The sequence below is a fragment of the Callospermophilus lateralis genome, chromosome 4 (genome assembly GCF_048772815.1).
Source record: "Callospermophilus lateralis isolate mCalLat2 chromosome 4, mCalLat2.hap1, whole genome shotgun sequence".
In the NCBI taxonomy this organism is placed as follows: domain Eukaryota; kingdom Metazoa; phylum Chordata; class Mammalia; order Rodentia; family Sciuridae; genus Callospermophilus; species Callospermophilus lateralis.
Window position 1 is genome coordinate 133,544,932 of NC_135308.1, and position 23,769 is coordinate 133,568,700.

The following is a 23,769-nucleotide window of genomic DNA, read 5'->3' on the forward strand; positions in this document are numbered from 1 at the left end:
ATCCTTAACAGCTGTTTACTCAATTTAAATTAAACCATTTCAATCACATGAATAAGAAAAAAAATATTTGGATCCATTTTTTCATGAGCGCTCATCATATATGATATATGGACATACGCACATACAAACATACAACACAAAACACAAGTGTGAACACATAATATAATACAACACATAAAATAATAGTAAAGGCCTTGTAACTTTTTTACAGGTGAAATCTCCATTGCAATGTTTAAAAACTTCATAATCAAAAAATAGAACTGATCAGGAAAACATTAACCTAAGTCTGTATGAGCTCAAAAAAACAAAATAGAACTTCATGATGTGGGAAAGGGCAATAATAAAATAGATATTGAAAAAAAGCATCCTGGTTTTATTAGCCTCCAGGTGTGGGAGAACCAATGTCGCAGATGTAAGGATAGCCAAACTGGAGTTCGGGATATCAGCTGTTATAGATTTGAGCCAAATCATCTTCTTTTTGGTCTGTAGAAATAGCTTTAGTTAGTCTCTCTGGAATCCAAATCAGCTGCTGTTCTCCCTATGGAAACACACAAACAGACTCCCGACTTCAGACAATCACTGGGTAAGGATCTTTCCATTGTCCTGTTACAATATCCTTCCAAAGTACTTTGGGCTTATGTACATTTTTTGGACATATATGCCTTTCCACAGCATTAAGCCCTGATAAATCCAAATTTAAAAAGTTTAGAGTAAGAAGGGTTATTTTAAGTTTATCTTTGGGGAATATGTACCCCTTCCCAATTCCCTCTTTTCGCTTTAATAAGTATATTTTAATAGTTTGATGAGCTCTTTCAACTATGCCTTGGATTGTATGAGATTCCTGTTATGTGAGTAATGCCAAATGATGAGCAAAATTGTTTAAAAGAGGTAGAAGTATAACCAGGGGCATTATCTGTTTTTCACTGTTTTGGAACACCCACAGTGGCAACATTTTGTAAGCAATGAGCTATAATACCTTTAGTTTTTTCTCCAGCATGAAGGGAGCCCATCAAAAATTCAGAAGAAGTATCAACTGTAACATGCAAATATTTTAATTTTCCAAATTCTGGCAAGTGTGTGATGTCCATCTGCCAAATATGGTTAGGTATCAGTCCTCTAGGATTGACTCCAAGATTAACTTGTGGTAAAAAGGTCACAAAATTTTGACATTGTTTTATTATTTGTCTATCTTGTTCCTTAGTTATTTTAAAATGCTTTTTTAAAGTATTAGCATGGGCCACACGCCTGCAAGGTAGGCAGACCTGCAACTCACCAGCAGATCAGGCCCAGCAACCCACGCAGCGGCAGAGCCACCCCCGCGCCTGCAAGGTAGGCGCATCTGCCACCCACCGGCAGGTCAGGCCCAGCAACCCGCGGAGGAGCACAGCTGCTCCACGCGCCTGCAAGGTAGGCAGAACCATGACCACCAACAGAACAGGCCCAGTGGCCTGCCAGACACATCGCCCCGGTTGGGGGAGGGGCAGAGCCGACACCAGCGCCTGCTAGGTAGACAGACCTGCAACTGACAGACAGAACAGGCCTAGCGGCCAGCGGAGGGGCAGAGCTGCTGCTCGCGCCTGCAAGGTAGGCGGACCTGCGACCCACCAGCAGAACAGGCACAGCAATCCGCAGAGCGGCAGAGCCACCCCCCCACGCCTGCAAGGTAGGCGGACCTGCGACCCACCGACAAGTCAGGCCCAGAAACCTGCAGAGGGGCACAGCTGCCCCACGCACCTGCAAGGTAGGCAGAACCGTGACCACCAACAGAACAGGCCCAGCGGCCCGCCAGACACATCGCCCCGGTTGGGGGAGGGGCAGAGCCGCAGCGCGCCTGTAAGGTAGGCAGACCTACGACTCACCAGCAGATCAGGCCCAGCAACCCTCGGAGGGGCACAGCTGCTCCAGGTGCCTGCAAGGTAGGCGGAACCGTGACCACCAACAGAACAGGCCCAGTGGCCCGCCAGACACATCGCCCCGGTTGGGGGAGGGGCAGAGTCACCACCAGCGCCTGCTAGGTAGACAGACCTGCAACCGACAGACAGAACAGGCCTAGTGGCCAGCGGAGGGGCAGAGCTGCTGCTCGCGCCTACAAGGTAGGCGGACCTGCGACCACCGAAAGAACAGGCCCACCGAAAGTACAGGCCCAGCGGCCTGCCGGGTGGTAGGCACATTGCCCCAATTGGAGGAGGGGCAGAACCACCACCAAAGCCTGCGAGGGAGACTTTGCAACTATACAAGAGCAATATAAATATATAGGGGGAAAAATCAATAACACAACAGTTTCACCAAGCAGAAAGAAACGCGATCAGTATGAAAAGACAAGGAAAGAAAGAACCACAAGCAATGCAGGTCAACTCAACTTTAGAAGAGGTAATATCTGCAGCAGATGGAATGTCAGATAAAGAATTCAGGATACACATGCTTCAGATGATCTGGAGTCTCAAGGAAGACATTAGACAGCAAAATCAGACAATGAAAGACCACTTCGACCACTTCGACCACTTCGACAATGAATTACATAAACAAATCCAAGAAGCAAAAGATCAATTATACAGGGAGATAGAGGTTATAAAAAACAAACAGAAATCCTAGAAATGCAGGAAGCAATAAACCAACTTAAAAACTCAATTGAGAATACTACCAACAGAGTAGAACACTTAGAAGATAGAACATCAGACAATGAAGACAAAGTATTTCAACTGGAGAATAGCATAGACAGCTCAACAAAACTGTTAAGAAACCATGAGCAGAATATTCAAGAAATATGGGATAACATAAAGAGACCAAACTTAAGAGTCATTGGGATACAGGAAGGCATAGAGGTCAAAATCAAAGGAATGAGCAATATATTCAATGAAATAATAGGAGAAAACTTCCCAGACTTGAAGAATGAGACAGAATCCCAAATCCTAGAAGCCTACAGGACGCCGAATGTGCAAAATCATAAGAGATCCACACCTAGACACATTATAATGAAGATGCCCAACATACAGAATAAGGAGAGAATTTTAAAAGCTACAAGAGAAAGGAAGCAGATTACATTTAGGGGTAAACCGATCAGGATAACAGCTGATCTTTCAACACAGACTCTGAAAGCTAGAAGATCCTGGAATAACATATTTCAAACACTGAAAGAAAATGGGTTCCAACCAAGAATTGTGTATCCAGCGAAATTAAGCTTCAGGATGGAAGATGAAATTAAAACCTTCCATGATAAACAAAAGTTAAAAGAATTTGCAGCTAGAAAACCATCTCTTCAAAACATCCTCAGCAAAACATTACAGGAAGAGGAAATAGAAAATAATCAATGAAAACCAACAGCGGGAGGTAGTACAGTAAAGGGGGGGGGGTAATCAAAGAGGAAAACAAACCATGTTTAGTAACATAAATAAACAAATATGGCTGGAAGAACAACCCATATCTCAATAATAACCCTAAATGTTAATGGCTTAAACTCACCAATTAAGAGACACAGGCTAGTAGAATGGATCACAAAACAAGACCCAACAATATGCTGCCTTCAGGAGACGCATTTGATAGGAAAAGACATACATAGACTGAAGGTGAAAGGTTGGGAAAAATCATATCACTCATATGGACTTCGGAAACAAGCAGGAGTGTCCATACTCATATCAAATAAAATAGATTTCAAGCCAAAGTTAATCAAAAGGGATAAAGAGGGACACTACGTACTGCTCAAGGGAACCATACACTAACAAGACATAACAATCATAAATATATATGCCCCAAACAATGGTGCAGCTATGTTCATCAAACAAACTCTTCTCAAGTTCAAGAGTCTAATAGACCACCATACAATAATCATGGGAGACTTCAACACACCTCTCTCACCACTGGACAGACCTTCCAAACAAAAGTTGAATAAGGAAACTATAGAACTCAATAACATAATTAATAACCTGGACTTAATTGACATATATAGAATATACCACCCAACATCAAGCAGTTACTCTTTTTTCTCAGCAGCACATGGATCCTTCTCAAAAATAGATCATATATTATGTCACAGGGCAACTCTTAGACAATATAAAGGAGTAGAGATAATACCATGCATCTTATCTGATCATAATGGAATGAAATTGAAAATCAACGATAAAAGAAGTAAGGAAAAATCATGCATCACTTGGAGAATGAACAATAGGTTACTTAATGATCAATGGGTTATAGAGGACATCAAGGAGGAAATTAAAAAATTCTTAGAGATAAATGAAAACACAGACACAACATATCGGAATCTATGGGACACATTGAAAGCAGTTCTAAGAGGAAAATTTATTGCTTGAAGTTCATTCCTTAAAAAAAGAAAAAACCAACAAATAAATGATCTAATACTTCATCTCAAAATCCTAGAAAAAGAAGAGCAAAACAACAGCAAAAGAAGTAGAAGGCAAGAAATAATTAAAATCAGAGCTGAAATCAATGAAATCAAAACAAAAGAAACAATTGAAAAAATTGACAAAACTAAAAGTTGGTTCTTTGAAAAAATAAATAAAATCAACAGACCCTTAGCCACGCTAACGAAGAGAAGAAGAGAGAGAACTCAAATTACTAGCGTACGGGATGAAAAAGGCAATATCACAACAGACACTTCAGAAATACAGAAGATTATCAGAAATTATTTTGAATCCTTATACTCCAATAAAATAGAAGATAATGAAGGCATCGATAAATTTCTTAAGTCATATGATCTGCCCAGATTGAGTCAGGAGGATATTGACAACCTAAACAGACCAATATCAATTGAGGAAATAGAAGAAACCATCAAAAGACTACCAACTAAGAAAAGCCCAGGACCGGATGGGTATACAGCAGAGTTTTACAAAACCTTTAAAAAGAAACTAATACCAATACTTTTCAAGCTATTTCAGGAAATAGAAAAAGAGGGAGAACTTCCAAATTCATTCTACGAGGCCAACATCACCCTGATTCCTAAACCAGACAAAGACACTTCAAAGAAAGAAAACTACAGACCAATATCTCTAATGAACCTAGATGCAAAAATCCTCAATAAAATTCTGGCGAACTGGATATAAAACCATATCAAAAAAATTGTGCACCATGATCAGATAGGATTTATCCTGGGATGCAAGGTTGGTTCAATATACGGAAATCAATAAATGTTATTCACCACATCAATAGGCTTAAAAATAAGAACCATATGATCATCTCGATAGATGCGGAAAAAGCATTCGACAAAGTACAGCATCCCTTTATGTTCAAAACTCTAGAAAAACTAGGGATAACAGGAGCATACCTCAATATTGTAAAAGCAATCTATGCTAAGCCTCAGGCTAGCATCATTCTGAATGGAGAAAAACTGAAGGCATTCCCTCTAAAATCTGGAACTAGACAGGGATTCCCTCTCTCACCACTTCTGTTCAACATAGTTCTCGAATCACTGGCCAGAGCAATTAGACAGACGAAAGAAATTAAAGGCATAAAAATAGGAAAAGAAGAACTCAAATTATCATGATTTGTAGTTGACATGATTCTATACCTAGCAGACCCAAAAGGGTCTACAAAGAAACTATTAGAGCTAATAAATGAATTCAGCAAAGTGGCAGGATATAAAATCAACACGCATAAATCAAAGGCATTCCTGTATATCAGCGACAAATCCTCTGAAATGGAAATGAGGACAACCACTCCATTCACAATATCCTCAAAAAAAATAAAATACTTGGGAATCAACCTAACAAAAGAGGTGAAAGACTTATACAATGAAAACTACAGAACCCTAAAGAGAGAAATAGAAGAAGATCTTAGAAGATGGAAAAATATACCCTGTTCATGGATAGGTAGAACTAACATCATCAAAATGGCGATATTACCAAAAGTTCTCTATAGGTTTAGTGCAATGCCAATCAAAATCCCAATGGCATTTCTTGTAGAAATAGAGAAAGCAATCATGAAATTCATATGGAAAAATAAAAGACCCAGAATAGCAAAAACAATGCTAAGCAGGAAGTGTGAATCAGGCGGTATAGCGATACCAGACTTCAAACTATACTACAGAGCAATAGTAACAAAAACAGCATGGTACTGGTACCAAAACAGGCGGGTGGACCAATGGTACAGAATAGAGGACACAGAAACCAATCCACAAAACTACAACTATCTTGTATTTGATAAAGGGGCTAAAAGCATGCAATGGAGGAAGGATAGCATCTTCAACAAATGGTGCTGGGAAAACTGGAAATCCATATGCAACAAAATGAAATTGAATCCCTTTCTCTCACCATGCACAAAAGTTAACTCAAAGTGGATCAAGGAACTGGATATCAAATCAGAGACATGGTGTCTGATAGAAGAAAAAGTTGGCTATGATCTACATACTGTGGGGTCGGGCTCCAAATTCCTCAATAGGACACCCATAGCACAAGAGTTAATAACTAGAATCAACAAATGGGACTTATTCAAACTAAAAAGTTTTTTCTCAGCAAAAGAAACAATAAGAGTGGTAAATAGGGAGCCTACGTCCTGGGAACAAATCTTTACTCCTCACACTTCAGATAGAGCCCTAATATCCAGAATATACAAAGAACTCAAAAAATTAGACAATAAGATAACAAATAACCCAATCAACAAATGGGCCAAGGACCTGAACAGACATTTCTCAGAGGAGGACATACAATCAATCAACAAGTACATGAAAAAATGCTCACCATCTCTAGCAGTCAGAGAATGCAAATCAAAACCACCCTTAGATACCATCTCACTCCAGTAAGATTGGCAGCCATTAGGAAGTCAAACAACAACAAGTGCTGGCGAGGATGTGGGGAAAAGGGTTCACTTGTACATTGCTGGTGGGACTGCAAATTGTTGCGGCCAATTTGGAAAGCAGTATGGAGATTTCTTGGAAAGCTTGGAATGGAACCACCATTTGATCCAGCTATTCCCCTACTCGGTCTATTCACTAAAGACCTAAAAAAAAAGCACACTATAGGGACACTGCTGCATCCATGTTCATAGCAGCACAATTCACAATAGCAAGACTGTGGAACCAACCTAGATGCCCTTCAATAGACGAATGGATAAAAAAAATGTGGCATTTATACACAATGGAGTATTACTCTGCATTAAAAAATGACAAAATTATAGAATTTGCAGGGAAATGGATGGCATTAGAGCAGATTATGCTAAGTGAAGCTAGCCAATCCCTTAAAATCAAATGCCAAATGTCTTCTTTGATATAAGGAGAGTAATTAAGAACAGAGTAGGGACGAAGAGCATGAGAAGATTAACATTAAATAGGGATGAGAGGTGGGAGGGAAAGGGAGAGAGAAGGGAAATTGCATGTAAATGGAAGGAGACCCTCAGGGGTATACAAAATTACATACAAGGGGAAGTGAGGGGAGAGGGGGAAATATATAAGGGGGAGAAATGAATTATAGTAGAGGGGGTAGAGAGAGAAGAGGGGAGGGGAGGAGGGGAGGGGGATAGTAGAGGATAGGAAAGGCAGCAGAATACAACAGACACTAGTATGGCAATATGTAAATCAATGGATGTGCAACTGATGTGATTCTGTAATCTGTATACGGGATAAAAATGGGAGTTCATATCCCACTTGAATCAAAGTGTGAAATATGATATATCAAGAACTATGTAATGTTTTGAACAACCAACAATAAAAATTAATTTAAAAAATAAAGTATTAGCATTGACATGGAACCTTTTATGAAAATTTGTAGCTTCTTCTAATGTAGAGAAAATATGTATGTCATGTGTAGTTTTATCTGCTAAATCATTGCCCAAACTAAGGGCTCCAGGCAATCCTGTATGTGCCCTGATATGTCCTATAAAGAATGGATCTTTTTTGTCCCAGATTAGACTTTGTATAGTGGAAAACAAAGAAAAAACAGTAGAGGAAGGGGAAATCCTATCAGCATCTTCAAGGGATACTATAGCATTAACTATATACTGACTATTGGAAAATAAATTAAATACAGAATCTTTAAACATCACAAAAGCTTGTAATACTGCATTAAGCTCTACCTTTTGAGCTGATTGTTTGGGTACTAAAAAGGTAAAAGTTTGATCAGGGTAACTACTGCTGCTGTACCATTATTTGAGTCATCAGTGAATATATTTGGAGCATTCATGATAGGGGTTTTTCTTGTCATTTTTGGAAAAACTACAGGATGTGACGACCAAAAAGACAACAAAGGTAAGTGGTTATCAAATGAAACATTAGATTTGCACATGATTATTGCCCAAGTATTTAACTCATTAGCTAACTCATCAATTTGATCCATAGTATATGGAGTAATAATTTTATTGGGAGAAATTCCAAACCATCCCTTTGCTGCTTTTATTCCTTTGAGTATTAATTGTCCTACAGTCTCAGGATACTTAGTAAGAATAGTGTTAGGAGAATAAGATAAATGTATCCATAATAATGGACCTTCTTGCCAAAATACTCCTGTAGCAATATTTTTTGCTGGTAGTACAATAAATAATAAAGGGAAACTTATATCAATTCTATCCAAATGCATATTTTCCATATATGTTTCAATGATTTTTAATGTCTTTCTTGCTTCAGGTGTTAACATGTGGGGTGAATTTGGATCTAAAGGACCTTTTAGGATATCAAATAAAGGTCCCAACTCTCCTGTTGATATGCCTAGATAAGGCCTTATCCAATTTATGTCTCCTAATAACTTTTGAAAGTCGTTAAGTGATTTGAGTTGATCTACTCGTATTTGAATTTTTGGTGGACGTACCATGGTTGAGGATAATAGAATTCCTAAATAATTAATTGGAAAATTTAATTGTACTTTATCTATTGCTATCTCTAGATTATAATTTTTTAATAAGTTTGTAAGTGTGGCATAACATTCTAGCAATGTGTTTTTATCTTTGTGTGCTAATAATACATCATCCATATAGTGAAATATTTGTAGTTCAGGATTTTGATTTCTAAGTGGCTGGATTGCCTTGTTAACATAAATTTGACACATAGTTGGGCTGTTAGCCATCCCTTGAGGGAGTACTTTCCATTCATACCTCTGATCAGGACCTTCATGGTTCAGTGCAAGGATAGTAAATGCAAAACGTGGACTATCCTCAGCATGAATTGGAATTGGAAAAAAAAATCGTTAATATCTATAACTAAAACATACCAGGTTTTTGGCAAAGCAGACAATTGGATAATCCCCAATTGAGCAGGTCCCATAATAATCATCTCATTATTAATGGCTCTTAAATCTTGCAAAAATCTCCATTTACCAGATTTCTTTTTGATGACAAAAATGGAAGTATTATGGGGAGATACAGAAGGTTGTATATGTCCTTCCACTAATTGTTGTTTGACCAGGTCATGGGCTGCTTGTATCTTTTCTTTAGTCAGGGGCCACTGAGGAACCCATACTGGTCTTTCTGATTTCCAAGTAATTTTTGTGGTCTCAGTGACCCCTCCTGAAAATCCAATCCATGTCTGTCTGTTCCTTGATCTATTTGTATTGGTGCTGCTATACCTTGTTCTTGTTCTCCTAATCTTTTTCCTTTCCTAAAACCCTGTCTAGCCATAATAGTGGATGCATTTGAATTGATATTATTTGTTAATATTAGTCCTAATTGATCTAGGACATCTTGTCCCCATAAATTTATGGGAAGATGATCCATTACATATGGCTGTATAGTTCCTTCACATCCTTCAGAATCCTTCCAATCTAATACCATTGCACTTCTATAAGGATTAGTTGCTACTCCTAGGCCTCGAAGCGTTTGAGTGACTTGTTGTAACGGCCAATGTTTTGGCCATTATTGAGGAGAGATGATGCTAAGGTCTGCACCTGTATCCAGTAGCCCATTAAATTCATGTCCTTGAATATTTAGTTTTAGCATGGGGCGAGAATCTAAATTTAAAGAAAGCATAGCCCAATCTGCACCTGTGGAGCCTAATCCCTTGGAACCTTTTTCTACAGTACGACTGGAAAACTTATCATGTAGGCTGGGTATTATTAATAACTGTGCTATTCTATCTCCTGGTGATATACCCTTTGGAGAACTGGCTATAATTTTTATTTCACCTTCATAATCGGGATCAATTACCCCAGAATTTATCATAAGTCCTTTTAGAGTAGAAGAACTGTGTCCTAACAATAAGCCTACTGTTCCTTGGGGAAGAGGTCCTTTTACCCCTGTGGGAATGATTTGAACTCCCATCTCTGGAGTTAGTACTATTCTGGCGAAGGCGCAGATGTCCAACCCTGCGCTTCCTCTGGTTTGTCTAGTGAGGGATCTAATGTATAATGTGTCCTGGGCACTACCCTGATGGTGTTGCTGGGTTCCTCCAGTGCCCCGTATATTTGTGGTCATGGGCCCCAGAGCATTGGGCCCCCCTGTCCTTTTTTTGGCAATGGAGCCCGATGCCTTTCTCCATGATATCGTGGATGAACACCTGGTCCTTGTTCGTTTTTTGATAACAGAGTACTCTCTATGGTGGTTTGAGAACGACATTCATTAGCCCAATGTCTCCCTCTACGGCATAGTACGCAAATACCCGGTATTCTATTCCTTTGATACCTAGTTTTGTTAAACCCTCCTCCTATTGGGCAATTCCTTTTAAAATGTCCTGTTTATTCAGAATTGTAACATGTTTTTGACCTGGCATCTAAAGCCTGTTGTATTGCAGCTGCCAAGACTTGCCCTTGTTCATTAATGTCTCTACATAATTTAATATATGTGTTTAAATCTTCATGTTTCCATGGTCTAATGACCTCTCTGTACCAATGATTCGCTTGCTCATAAGCCAGTTGTTTTATTAATGGCATTGCTTGTTCTGCATTCCCAAAAACTCTGGTAGCTGTTTGAATAAGCCTATCTACAAATTCAGCGTAAGGTTCATTAACTCCTTGTATTACCTTAGATAATTGACCTTGTAAATCTCCATGTCCTTGTAAAGTCTTCCATGCCCCAACCGCATCTATAGCAATTTGTAAGTATATGGCAGGATCATTTGCAATTTGTTGATGCTGACCCTCATAAGGTCCCTTTCCTAACAATATATCTAGGTTTCTCTGAGGATAACCGGCTGCTGCATTTCGCCTAGCCGTCTCCTTGCAAAATTCGTCATTGTCAACCTTCCATAACAGGTATTGTCCTCCATTTAGCACAGCTTTACAGATACTAGTTCAATCTGCTGGCATCATGTTCAAGTTGGTAATGGATTCGACCATGTTTTCAGTGAAGGGTGCTTGAGGACCATATGTTGTTTCAGCCTCTTTTAGCTGCTTCACTATTTTGAAATATAAAGCATGGTGAATTCTCTGCCCTCCTGCCTGCTCAAATACAGGCATGCTAATATTTGAGGTCCTGTCTCAGGATCCCATCTATCAACTACGGGGGTTGGGGGCCTCCCAGCATATGGAGGTGGAGCTGTTGGTTGGACACTTACGCTCTCTGGTGATAAAAAGGTGTTAGTAGAAGTCGCCTCTTGTAACTTTTCCCCTGATGGCTTTTTCTGCTCTAAACTTTCTTCCCCTTTCTGTCTATCTCGAGAGGCCTCCTCTTTTACTTAATCTAAAATGTCTTCTCCTTCACTAAGTAAACAAGATTGTACCAATATCCATAACAGTAATGTGTCAACTGGCAGAGTTCCTGGGCTTTCCTTTTCTATCCTTTTTAAATCTTCGACATATTCCCTAATTGTTCTTGATATTACTGGGGTGCCTCCTTCCTCTAACAATTTACTTAACATTTTTTCAGTTTTTTTTTTTTTTACTAATTTTTAATTCCATATTTCCATGACAAAGGTACCCCTCACTAAGATAATGCAAAACAAAATCAAAACAAAATGAAACAAAAATGGAACAAAAATTCATTATGACAGCCTTTCTATCCTCCTGAAATGTACATCTGTCCTTTCTCCCTATCTGTTCCTCAGACGCAAATAGTTTTTCCTCAGATGTGAGCGGTTTTTCTTCCATCTCACCCATCTCCAGGGACAGGCAACTTAAAACAAAAGCGAAACAAAACGAAAGAAGAATCTTAAAATGGTTACCCATCCTCTCGCCCTGCTCTCAGGGGCGAGCAGTTTACCTTATCACTTACCGTCAGTCTTTCCACCAAATGGAACTGCCACCAGATGCCACAGTCTTTCTGGGCACAATTCACGAGCCACTTGTCAAGCAGAAACAAACTTTATTTTTAGAACACACACGCTGCACCACACAAGCTCTTCAGGAATTCCCTCAGAGCCCAACTGCCACCACCAGCTTCCAGCAAGCCTCTCCACCCCCCACTCCTCCCACTCTTGAGGCCCATTGGCTGGGTCGTGTGGACGAAGCCAAAAGAGTCCCTGGAAGTTTGCCGGGGGCCACTTCCGCTATGGCTCTCAACAATTTCTAACTCCATGCCCACTCCCTTCCCCTCCAACCCCTCTGCCCTATCTAGAGTTCATCTATTCCTCCTTTGCTCCCTCTCCCTATTTCACTGTGAATCAGCCTCCCTATATCAAAGAAAACATTTGATATTTGGTTTCGGGGATTGGCTAACTTCACTTAGCATTATCTTCTCTAACTCTATCCATTTACCTGCGAATGCCATGACTTTATTCTCTTTTATTGCTGAGTGATATTCCATTGTGTGTATATGCTACATTTTTTTATCCATTCACCTATTGAAGGGCATCTAGGTTGGTTCCACAGTTTAGCTACTGTGAATTGTGCTGCTATAAACATTGATTTGGCTGTGTCCCTGTAGTATGCTGTTTTTAAATCCTTTGGGTATAGACCAAGGAGAGGGATAACTGGGTCAAATGATGGTTCCATTCACAATTTTCCAAGAAATCATGAAATTCATCTGGAAAAAATAAGAGAACCAGAATAGCTAAAGCAATCCTTAGCAGGAAGAGTGAAGCAGGTGGCATTACTATACAGACCTTAAGCTATACTACAGAGCAATAGTTACAAAAACAGCATGGTATTGGCACCAAAATGGAATGGTAGACCAATGGTGCAGAATAAAGGACACAGAGACTTACCCACAAAATTACAATTATCTTATATTAGACAAAGGTGCCAAAAACATGCATTTTGAAGTTTTGAGTAGAATGGTAGCTTCCATATTTGGGGGGCTGGGGAGATAGCAGTGAAGAGATACAAAATTTCACTTTGGAATAAGGTCAAGAGATCTATTCTGCAACTTGGTGCCTATAGTTAATAACAATGTACTGAATTATTAAAAAGTACTGAAAGTATATTACGTGTGCTCTCACCACAAAAAATGTATTAGTCAATGCATATGTCAATTAGATTAATTTAGGTATTTCACTACATATATATATATATATATATATATATATGAGTAAAATGAGATAAAGAACATTTTAACTTATAATTTATCCTAATAATTGTTCATGAGTTAATAAAAAACATTAAAGCAATACTAAAACACAAAGCTTTTTAATTAAATCAAAATGCAAATCTAAATGTCATTAAAAAGTCAAATAAATACTGAAATAAAGAAACCAAAAATATAGAGAACCTCAAAAGACAGCTGAAGATAAGTTAATCAAATCCAAAGAAAGAGTGGCAGTTTTAATTATAATAAAAATATTATAATGCTTCTAAAAATGTTAAGATAAAAATAGAGCAAGCAAGAACCATGGAATGCAATGGACATGTCAAATATGCACATGCCTCAAGTTCCAGAGACAGGGAAAAAGAAAAAGAATGATGAAGGAGCAGGAATAAGGACAGTGTGTCTGTAGCAACTTTTATAATAGAATTTTTAGGAATTCTAAAGCTATTACAAGACACAAACACACATACCCATATGAACCAAAACCAGGACACACGTAAAGAAAAATATTCTTAGATACATTGTGAATGAAAACAAAACTGACCAAAGACAAGGTCAAAATAGTCCCTAAAGTGCTGAAAGAACACTAAACTAACCTAAAATTCAATACTCAAGAAAAAGAAGTTGAAATGATAAAAAAAGAAAGAAATTGAGAAGCTTGTCTTGCAGTAAAGTTAATATAAGATGAATTTCTTTAATCTGAAGGGAAAATTTCCCAGAAGTAAACATGGAACTATAGGAAAGAATAAAGAAGACTGCAAAAGAAAAGGTATGGGTAAACATAAATGGAAAGTATCCATATGAATTAGCATTTTAAATGTTTTATAAATTTGAAATAGGTGAAAAACTAAAATACGTGAGAAAAACTGCAAAAATCAGGAATGGGAAAATGTAATTAAAATCAATCTGTCAACTGCATGGCAGATTCACATCCCATAACATGGTCGCTTGATCATTCCTATTACAAATGCATCCCCATGGAAAAATACAGAGAAAGCAAGAGTATGCAGTTTAATTAATTAGCTAAACTGAGTAATTAGTAGACTCACAGAAACCTAATATCAGAAGAGTGATAATAAGATTGTAAGCTTTATTATTGTAGATATGAAGGGTCTCCAATTCCCACCTAGCCAGATATCTTCAATAGCTCTGGTCCCAGATTCACAAAGCAACTCTGAAGAAATGCCCATGCAGTATTAATAGGGAAGCATTATGTGTAACTTTTATATTTTTTGTGAAACTGCAAAAAAATAAAGTCTGTTCTTAAACTAATCAATTGGTTTTTATAATGGTTCTTTTGTATGGCAAAAACTGATATTTTCTTGAGACAGAAAATTCTGCTTCAGGTTCACAGTATCAGTTCCTGCCTGTGTTCCTAGCATTCAAGTAGGCCATATATAATTCAAACTTGCTAGCATGCAATTATGTATGAAATGGACAACTTTATTTATATATAACATAGGACATACCCACCCATCCACATGAACACACCCTCACATGCACACAAACACACACACTTACTCACATTTTTCTGTTTCTCTGGAGAATCCCATGACCATGTTTTTATTTTCCTCATACATTTGATATAGTGAAGCATACACTGGCTGGATTGTTTTTCCTCTTTCCACATTTTTTAAATTTCTATATTATAATTGTACATATTTATGGGATTTGTTATTACATATACATATATGCATACAATATAACAATATAATTTGGCCAATATTACTCCTATTGCTTCCCACCCACGTCTTACTACCCCCCAGTCCCTCTCCTTTACTGATCTTCCTTTGATTGACGTGAGATCCTCACCCCCATTTTTCCTTTCCTTTTTCCTAACTTAAATATGAAAGAGCACATATGACCTTTGAACTTCTGAGTTTGGCTTATTCTGCTTAACATAGTGGTCTCAAGTTTCATTCACTTTCCTGAAAATGACATATTTTTCTTTATTGTTAAATAAAATTATGTATATGTATACCACATTTGTATGTATACCACATATTCTTTATCCATCATCTCTTGATGGGATTATTTTAAATACCCAACTCAAATATTGGTACAATCATATTATTTGCATGTTAGACCAAAAAACAGGACAGATTTTTTTTTTTTAAATTTGAGTAGGTTCTATACAGAGCTAAATATGCATACATCTTTTGAGGGCATGTATAACCTAGTAATTTCATTCAGTGGTAGTCATGTGTATGAGTGTGAGAAAATATTGTGTTAATATTTTAACATTTTCTGAAATTCTTTCATAATTTTCATATAAAACAAAACCTCTCTTACTTTTATAAGTACTGGCTTTGTGTTCAATGTTCAATGTACTCAGTAAAAACTTTAGTTTTAGTAGATTTGGATTATTTAAAAGTGGTTCTTACAAATGGAGATAATTAATTTGAACCACACAGCACCTAATATAGCATAAAATGGGTGAAATATAGAAGTATATTTTAACATTGAAGATATTAAAGAATATCTCTTCATCAAGAATGAGGATATATTCTCCTAAAACAGGTTTTAAAGCACTATGGCTAAACCAAGACATCTAAATTTATTATTATTTCATACAGTTGCTATAGGTTAATCTCTAGTTTAAAAGTAGTGGATGAATTTTTAATTTCCCTTAGTATTTAAATCTTCTCTGAGAAATAAAATATCTGAACCTTAGAGAAATCAAATTCTGGGCAAGAAGGTTAATTGTCATAGCATCTCTTTTACAGTCCTCAGAAATGTGATAATGCCTTGTAGCCTTCTTAGAAATAAGTTAAGATGGTTCATGCTATGATTACACATATGAAAATACCTCTCCTACTTTCACTTTGATAAAGAAAAATGAACAACTTCCCTATATAAGATATTATGACTCACTTTCATGCTAAAATTCAATTGAGAAAAGAACACATTATATATGTAAAAATATTTAAATTGAACATCTTTTTAGAGTGTGGTAAATTTATCCCCAACATCTGTTGAGCACATTTATCCCGCCTGTTTTTGTTCAGAAATGGTATTTTCTCATGGTGATAAATTTTATATAGAAAGCCATTCTCAAAACAAATTTATTATACCACTGTTAATGTCTTCCTGACTTACCATCTACTAAACTATATACAGTTCTAGAAAGTTATTATCCTGACCTTTTCAGTTGCAACTAGTGATTACTTATCTCTCTTTTCTAATGTTTTCTCAAAAGAGAATATCTCTGCATAATCTTCAGTTGCAGCCTACTGGTTAAGAAATAGAATAATTTTAAGGATAGCACAATATTACATTTAGCAATTTTTAATAGCACTTCCACCCTTTGATTTTCTCTTCTGCCATTATTTGTGCTGCTAGGATTTTACAGTTACAGTACACTGTCTAAAAGCCTTGGGTAAGGTTGTTCCAATGGACAAACTTTGTAAACACTAAAACTCCACTCAGAATGGCTATGTCTAATAATTTTTCATCAATATTTTACCTTGCTTTGTTGTTACTAGAAACAAATACCTTTTCTTGAACACAATAGCTTTCTTTTAACAGTTAAAAGTAAAAAAAAAAATGTGTTCTAAGATATTGTAGCTTCAAAACTCACTTGATTAAATGTGCTGTTGAATAGGTACAGGAAATGTGACAGAAATCTCATTTCATCAGGACTCTAAAAACCAGAAATCCAAAAGGATGATTGAAGAGCGTTCTAGACTTGGATAAACAAATATGCATACTATTAAAAATAATCACTAATATCACCCACTTTTGATTTTGTCCAATCTCCCTTTATTTTCCAAAAACACATATTTTCTTTTATAGATAGGTATAACTTACATATTTAATCAATATGTGTTGTGGTTTCCTTTTTCTCTGTTTAAATCAGAAAAGAAGCCAAGGCTATTAGCCAATAGTCATGTATTCATACACACATATTTTTATAATGTTCATGTATCATGTAACCTTTGTGGCAAGAAAGTTAAGTATCATATTATGGCAAGACCTTCAATTGAGGGCTCATAACTCACATTGCAGTCCATTAGTCTCAGATAAAACTTACAATAGCAGACATGATTACTTAAACAGTTCAGGAATATATGATGAGGGCATTATTCAGTCATCTACTATAAGTAATCATAAAAGATATGCCACAATTTATTATACTTAGATCAGCCAATTGGGCTGAGTCACCAGCAAAATTATTCCCCTTTATGTGTACCTCTAGCTCATCTTTGTGAGATCTCAGGAACAGGGATCTCTGAGACTAAAACAGACCAAGAGAAAGAGATAGTGTGAATATCTGATGCTAGCATTCACATAAGCTATAATTTAAGGTCAGCAAAAAGAGTTTGGGTTTCTCTTTTCCCCAATGAAGATGTTAGATGCCAAACCATCTTAGAAGTTGGCTTTGATTCACCTGCAGGTGTGAAGAGTTAAATGTGAGTAGCCATGGTGATTGAATAAATAAAAAAAGTAATATGGAAAGAGTATACCATTGAGATTTGAAATTTTACAGCAGCCAAAATACATTGTAATATTTTAAGAGAGATTTTTTTTAAAAGTCAGAATGAAGAACATCAAATCTTGGATAACATATTGTTTGATTTTACAAAGTTATGGTACATATTTTTTTTGGTAAATAGGTGCCCAGGTCTTTTTGTTTGTCTAAATCCATGAGTTTTTTTATGTGCTTAAAATTGTATTTTCTAGGAAGCTCTTAAGTACATAAGCTCCAATTATTTTCTAAGTAAGAACTAAAGAATGATGGTAGAAGTTCAAATGATTTCTCAAGAGTGAGCTTAGAGAAAGTGATTAGGATGAAATGAATAGTTTTATAGGAAATTATTTTTATAGTCACTTAATCAAGTCAGGTTTATAAAATCTCTCTTTATTACCAAATATGAACATATTTGAATCTAAATAATTTTTTACATGCTTTCAAGTATAGTCAACTTGTGATTGTGAGAAAATGCAACAGCTATAATAGGCATTTCCTAAACAATTTACATAAAAACCTAACTTTTTATTGCTATCTTAATCTAAATTCTCTCTATCATTAGTGAATTCCTCAAGGAACAAAAAGCTATTTTAGTTTTTATAATTAATAATTTAGACAGTAAATTTGACAATCACAAACAGTTAAGATAGAAGAATCTGAGTCTTCACTAAGCAAATGTTTCCAAACACAAAAAGAAAGCTATCTGTAAATAAATATTTGACATAGTGGAAACTTTAGCTTTATAGGTATCTCTAGCGAAAAAGCTCATTGTTCAAAAACAATGGAAAATAAATTAGTTTTAATAGTCAAATAACACAGACAATAATAATACTAAATAGTACAATTGCTATTCTTCATTTTATTGATATTTTAATCTACATTGAGGCACTGAAGGTCTCAACGTTTGATACCCTTTTTTAGATAAACTTTCTCTAACAAGGCTTTTGATTACTAGGGTCTTAATTATTAAAATGTATATAGATAGATTTTACCATCATAAATTCTCCCTTGCCTATAGAGCCCACAGATGCAGCAGATCATCAAAGACCAAATATTCATGTAGAGCAAGACTTATAACTGCTTACTTATTTTTCAATATTCAGTACTCAAAGCCTGACACACAACTGGAAAAAAGGCACTATAGAGCCTGTGTTTATTATGGAGGCATCAAATCATGAAGCAGACGTCAATGACTCTCCCTAAGGCAGACTCATGTATTCTGTTTCTCAAGCTCTACTCCTTACTTCTTGTTCTAATTCTTGACATGTGTGCTCCAAATATTGGTACTTGGAGGTTGCCAATTCCTGTTCTCATGGATGAAGTTCTAAATCAATTAAGAGTAATACTAACTCAGAGAACATAGGTGCATAGAGGCAGTAAATGTTATGGACATTTGAAATGATGTTTATTTTATGAAATATAAATATAATAATAGTCAGTAATGGTATAGCCCGGGGTGCAATGAAAAGGAAACAGAATAAAATTAATGTACCAAGAAAATGCCAGCAAGAGTAGAAATAAAATACAGGATATCATATTTCATAGAGGTAGGGAGAATCAACTAATAATTAATTACTTTTATCACAGTTATGATCAATTCAGTTGAAACACATTAATTTCAGAAGGTCTCTCATTGTCACTTATTCATGCCCTACATTTATTAATTCTTTATTGACCTCCTGTGATTCAACTGTCAAAGTAGATAGATGATGAAACATTTTTTCTTTGAATGTGTATATAGTTTACTGAAACAGAAAGAAGTATTAGCACAATACTGTAATACAATAATAGATGCTATGTTAGAGAGTTACTATGGAAACAGTGACACTTTGCATGGCTTAGAGTATGATAGTAGTAATTTAGGGTGATATTTTGTCCAAGATTATACTTACAGATAAAAGACGCCATGTGAAATAAGAACATCTGATTCTATTAATATTCCAAACATGCTTTACAGGGAGAGCAATTTTAGATAAGTGCATTGCAACTCAAAGACAACCCTTCACAATCTGTTTTACAGCTATGAAAGAACAGACCATGGAACAAAGTTATGGCCAATAGCATCTGAACAAATGTGTTACATGCAATTTCTGGGTTATCTCTCTCATCAATGAAAGAACTTTAATCTCTGGCTGAAAGTAGTATGAACATAAAGATGAGGAGGCAAATTCAGATCAGGTGTTGGTTCTATTACTCAGTCTTATTTCTGCCATACTATTGCAACCCCCTAAGGTGGAAAAATACAAAGTAGACCCTGATAGGTTCACAAATCAAAGATGACATAATACATCAAAGACCTACATAGAGAAAAACAAATTTAAATTATTTTTAATGATTAATATTTTGAATCTGTCCCCTTGCAGCTTAACACACATTCTCCCTCACATTTTGGTGAGATGAGAATGAGAAAATTTCATGTAAGGAAAATAATTTGATTACAAATTTTCTGGACTTAAGAATAAAAATATTGGGTTGGGGTTCTAGCTCAGTAGTGGAGCACTTACTTCACATGTGTGTATCACTGGGTTTGATCCTCAGTACCACATAAAGATGAATAAATAAAATAAAGGTATTGTGTCCATCTACAGCTAAAAATATCTTTAAAAGAATAAAACTATTGATTCCATGTACTAAATTGAGCAAGTAATATATAAATGATGTGCTAAAGTTATTATAATTTATTTTAATATTGAATATTGACAAATATTGGACATCAATGTAGTATAATCAGTGAATAAAAATTAAAAATAATGTCCACGACATAGTCTTATTGTTAGAAAAGGGTAATCCATAAAATACAAATTTATATAATAAATAAATTAAGGCTAAAATTATATTATGCATGCTCAAAATAAGGTGAGTTTCAGAAAATAAGGTTTCAAAATTAAGGAAAATTGAACTACACACATTTTGGTGAGAAAAATAAATTTGAAAAATTGGTCTTCAGTTAGGTTGTGAAAGGCAGTGATTTTGTAAATAAGTAAATTAAATAAGTGTTTTGAAAATGTGAAATCAAGGTTATTATAGTAAAACTGTTATTTAATGTATTTTGAATGATAACCAATTTTTAGCGAAATGGTTTGCAAATATTTTCTTTCATTTCAATGTTGCCTTTTAGTTCTGTTCTATGTTTCCTGTAGTAAGCCATTGTTGTAAATTGTGGCCGCCATTAGAAGATGGCGCCGGCTTCCACTGTGGCCTGTGATAAATCAAATTCCTTTGTGGAGAGTTGGCACGCTATCTCTTGCCACCCTATAAGAAAGACCCACGCGGCGGTTTAAGATTGGTACGTGGGAGGCTTTATTAGGCTGTGCTTGGGCCCTCGGGAGGAAGGAGAAAGGAAGAAGAAGGAAGAAAGGGAGTCACTAAAAGATACTTAAATCAAGGCCTGAATAAACTGCTGAAAGAAGATTCCTGAGTTGCGTCTTCCTTGCGGGCAAGGGGTCGCGACAGTTTCCTGTGTTGATTGGAAGCTTCTTAGTGTAATGTCATCTCACTTGTCTAAATGTGTTTTGTTTCCTGTGCTTTTGCATTATATCCAAGAAAATATTGCCAAGATAAATGTCAAGAAGCATTTCCCCCAGGTGTTTTTCTCTAGCAGACTATGGGTTAAAGACCCTTAATGCTTTAAATTATTTCGAGTTGATTTTTGTGAGTGGTATAAAATACATATCCAATTTCATTATTTTACACATGAATTTTTAGTTTTCCCAACACTATTTATTGAAGAGACTATTTCCCCAATCATGTTTCATTGACCCTCTTGTCAAAATCCAGTTCACTTTGTTTGTCTGGGTTTATTTCTGGTCCCTCTATTCTGTTTAAGGGATCCATGTCTGTCATTTTCTCAGTACGACATTTTCTTCAGTCCAACTTTTAATGTTTTGAAATCAGGAAGTGTGATGCCTTCACCTCTTTTCTTCTTTGTCAATATTTATTTGGCTGTTAAGAATCTTTTTGTGTTTCCATTTCAATTTTAATATTGTTTTTTCTATTTCTATAAAAAATACCACTGGATCTTTATAGACTTTTGTTGAATTTATAGATAAATTTGGATAATACAGACATTTTAGCAATTGCTGCGCCCCTCCTCTGACTCAGGCAATGGCAAGGCCCTACTGAGGTGGATGGCAAAAGATATCCATCCTCTGGAGGAACGCAGTATGTTTCTGGGAATGGGCTGGTTTGTTTTTGTATTCCTTTAATAAGTATAGTTGAGACTTCTCATTAAGTATGAAGGAAAAACATGACTTTCCCAATTAATGCAACTACTTCTAAAGAATAAATCTATTTGCTCTAAATGCAATGATTCAGCTGTGGAACATAAATTGTTAATGTTTAATGAAAAACCCCCTATAGTAAAAACAGTTAAGGAAGTTTTTGAGAAATTAAATTAAAATCTAGAGAAGAATAATTAATGTTAAGAAGACAGATTAGTGCTTGGTACTGGGCAACTTGTTCTTGTCCCTGTGCATAGTGATGTGTGCTCTTACTCTTGTTTGATTAAAATTAGTAGCCTCTTTTTTCAAGTTAACCACTTGCTGTAACTGTCGCACCAGTTCCAGTCAGTAAGTCAAGAAAGAATAGTCAAGGTATAGGTCAATAGTCTTATATTTCTAACTATTATTAAAAGTTAACTAAGCAGAAACAGCTCAAAGCAAAACGCGAACTGAAAGGAAAAATGCTGGCTTATGCATAAGCCAAGATACATTCTTCTATTCTAATTGTAGCTATGTAATACTTTGTTCCTTTGAATAATGATTTCTGTTTTGTAACCACAAAGTACTGTGAGCCTGCCCAAATGAAAGGTATATATGATTAACTTCACAAATAAAGATGGGTATTCAGCACCTTCACTTTGGTGTCTGTATTGTTTCTCCACCCCTTTTCACTGACTCCTCACCATCCGTTTGTCTCCTGAGACCCCCTTTTGGAGCTGGACTCCGACAAGCAATGGTATCTTTCAATCTGTGAACATGATGTATTTTCCATTTATCTGCATTTTCTTTGATTTCTTAAACTAATGAATTGTACTTTTCCATGTGTATTTCACTTCCTTATTTAACTTTATTCTTAAGTATATATGAAATGCTATTATTATTTATTTTTTCTTATCAGGTAGTTTGATATTAGTATACATAAATGCTGCTAAGTTGTATGCTGATTTTATATCATGCAACTTTACTGACTATCACTTATGAAAGATTTTTAGTGGACCTCTAAGTTCTTTCATGTTAGACCATGTTATATTCAAAAAACATAATTTTCATTTTTCTTTCCAATATAGATAATTTTTGCTATAATTTGAATCTGTATTATTCCCCAAAGGCCCAATATTAAAGGCTCAGTCTCCAAATTTTTGCTATTAGAAAATGGTTGAATATTTGAGACGGGAAACCAAGAACAGGTTTTAGGTCATTAGAAGTATGATCTTGAGTTGATAGGGGAACTCCATACCTTTTTCTTTTCTTTTACTTCCTGGTTGTCAAAGATGAGTAGCTTTGTTCTACCTTGTGTTTCCCATACTTACATGCAGACTTATCATAGACCCCAAAACAACACAACCAACCAACTATGAATTAACCTGTGAAATCTTGAGCCAAAATAAGCCTTTTCTCTTTATAAGCTGTTTATCTCAGGTATTTTGTTACAGTACTAGAAAGCTGACTAGTACAAGTTTTTTCCTTGACTGATTTCTCTGGCTAAGACTTCTAGTACTACGTTGTACAATTGGGTAAAAAAAATAAGTATTCTTGTCTTGTTCCTGACAATATAGAAAAAGCTATGAAATATTTTATCACCAAGGATGATAATAACTGTGTTTGTTATATGTAAGCCTTATTATGTAAAGAAAATTCTATACTTGGTGAGTGAGAGTTTTTAACCTAAAAGGATATTGAATTTCTCAAATGTTTTTTTCTTCCAAATCTTGGTAGAAAATGAAAAAAATTATTAAGATAGTTGATAAATAT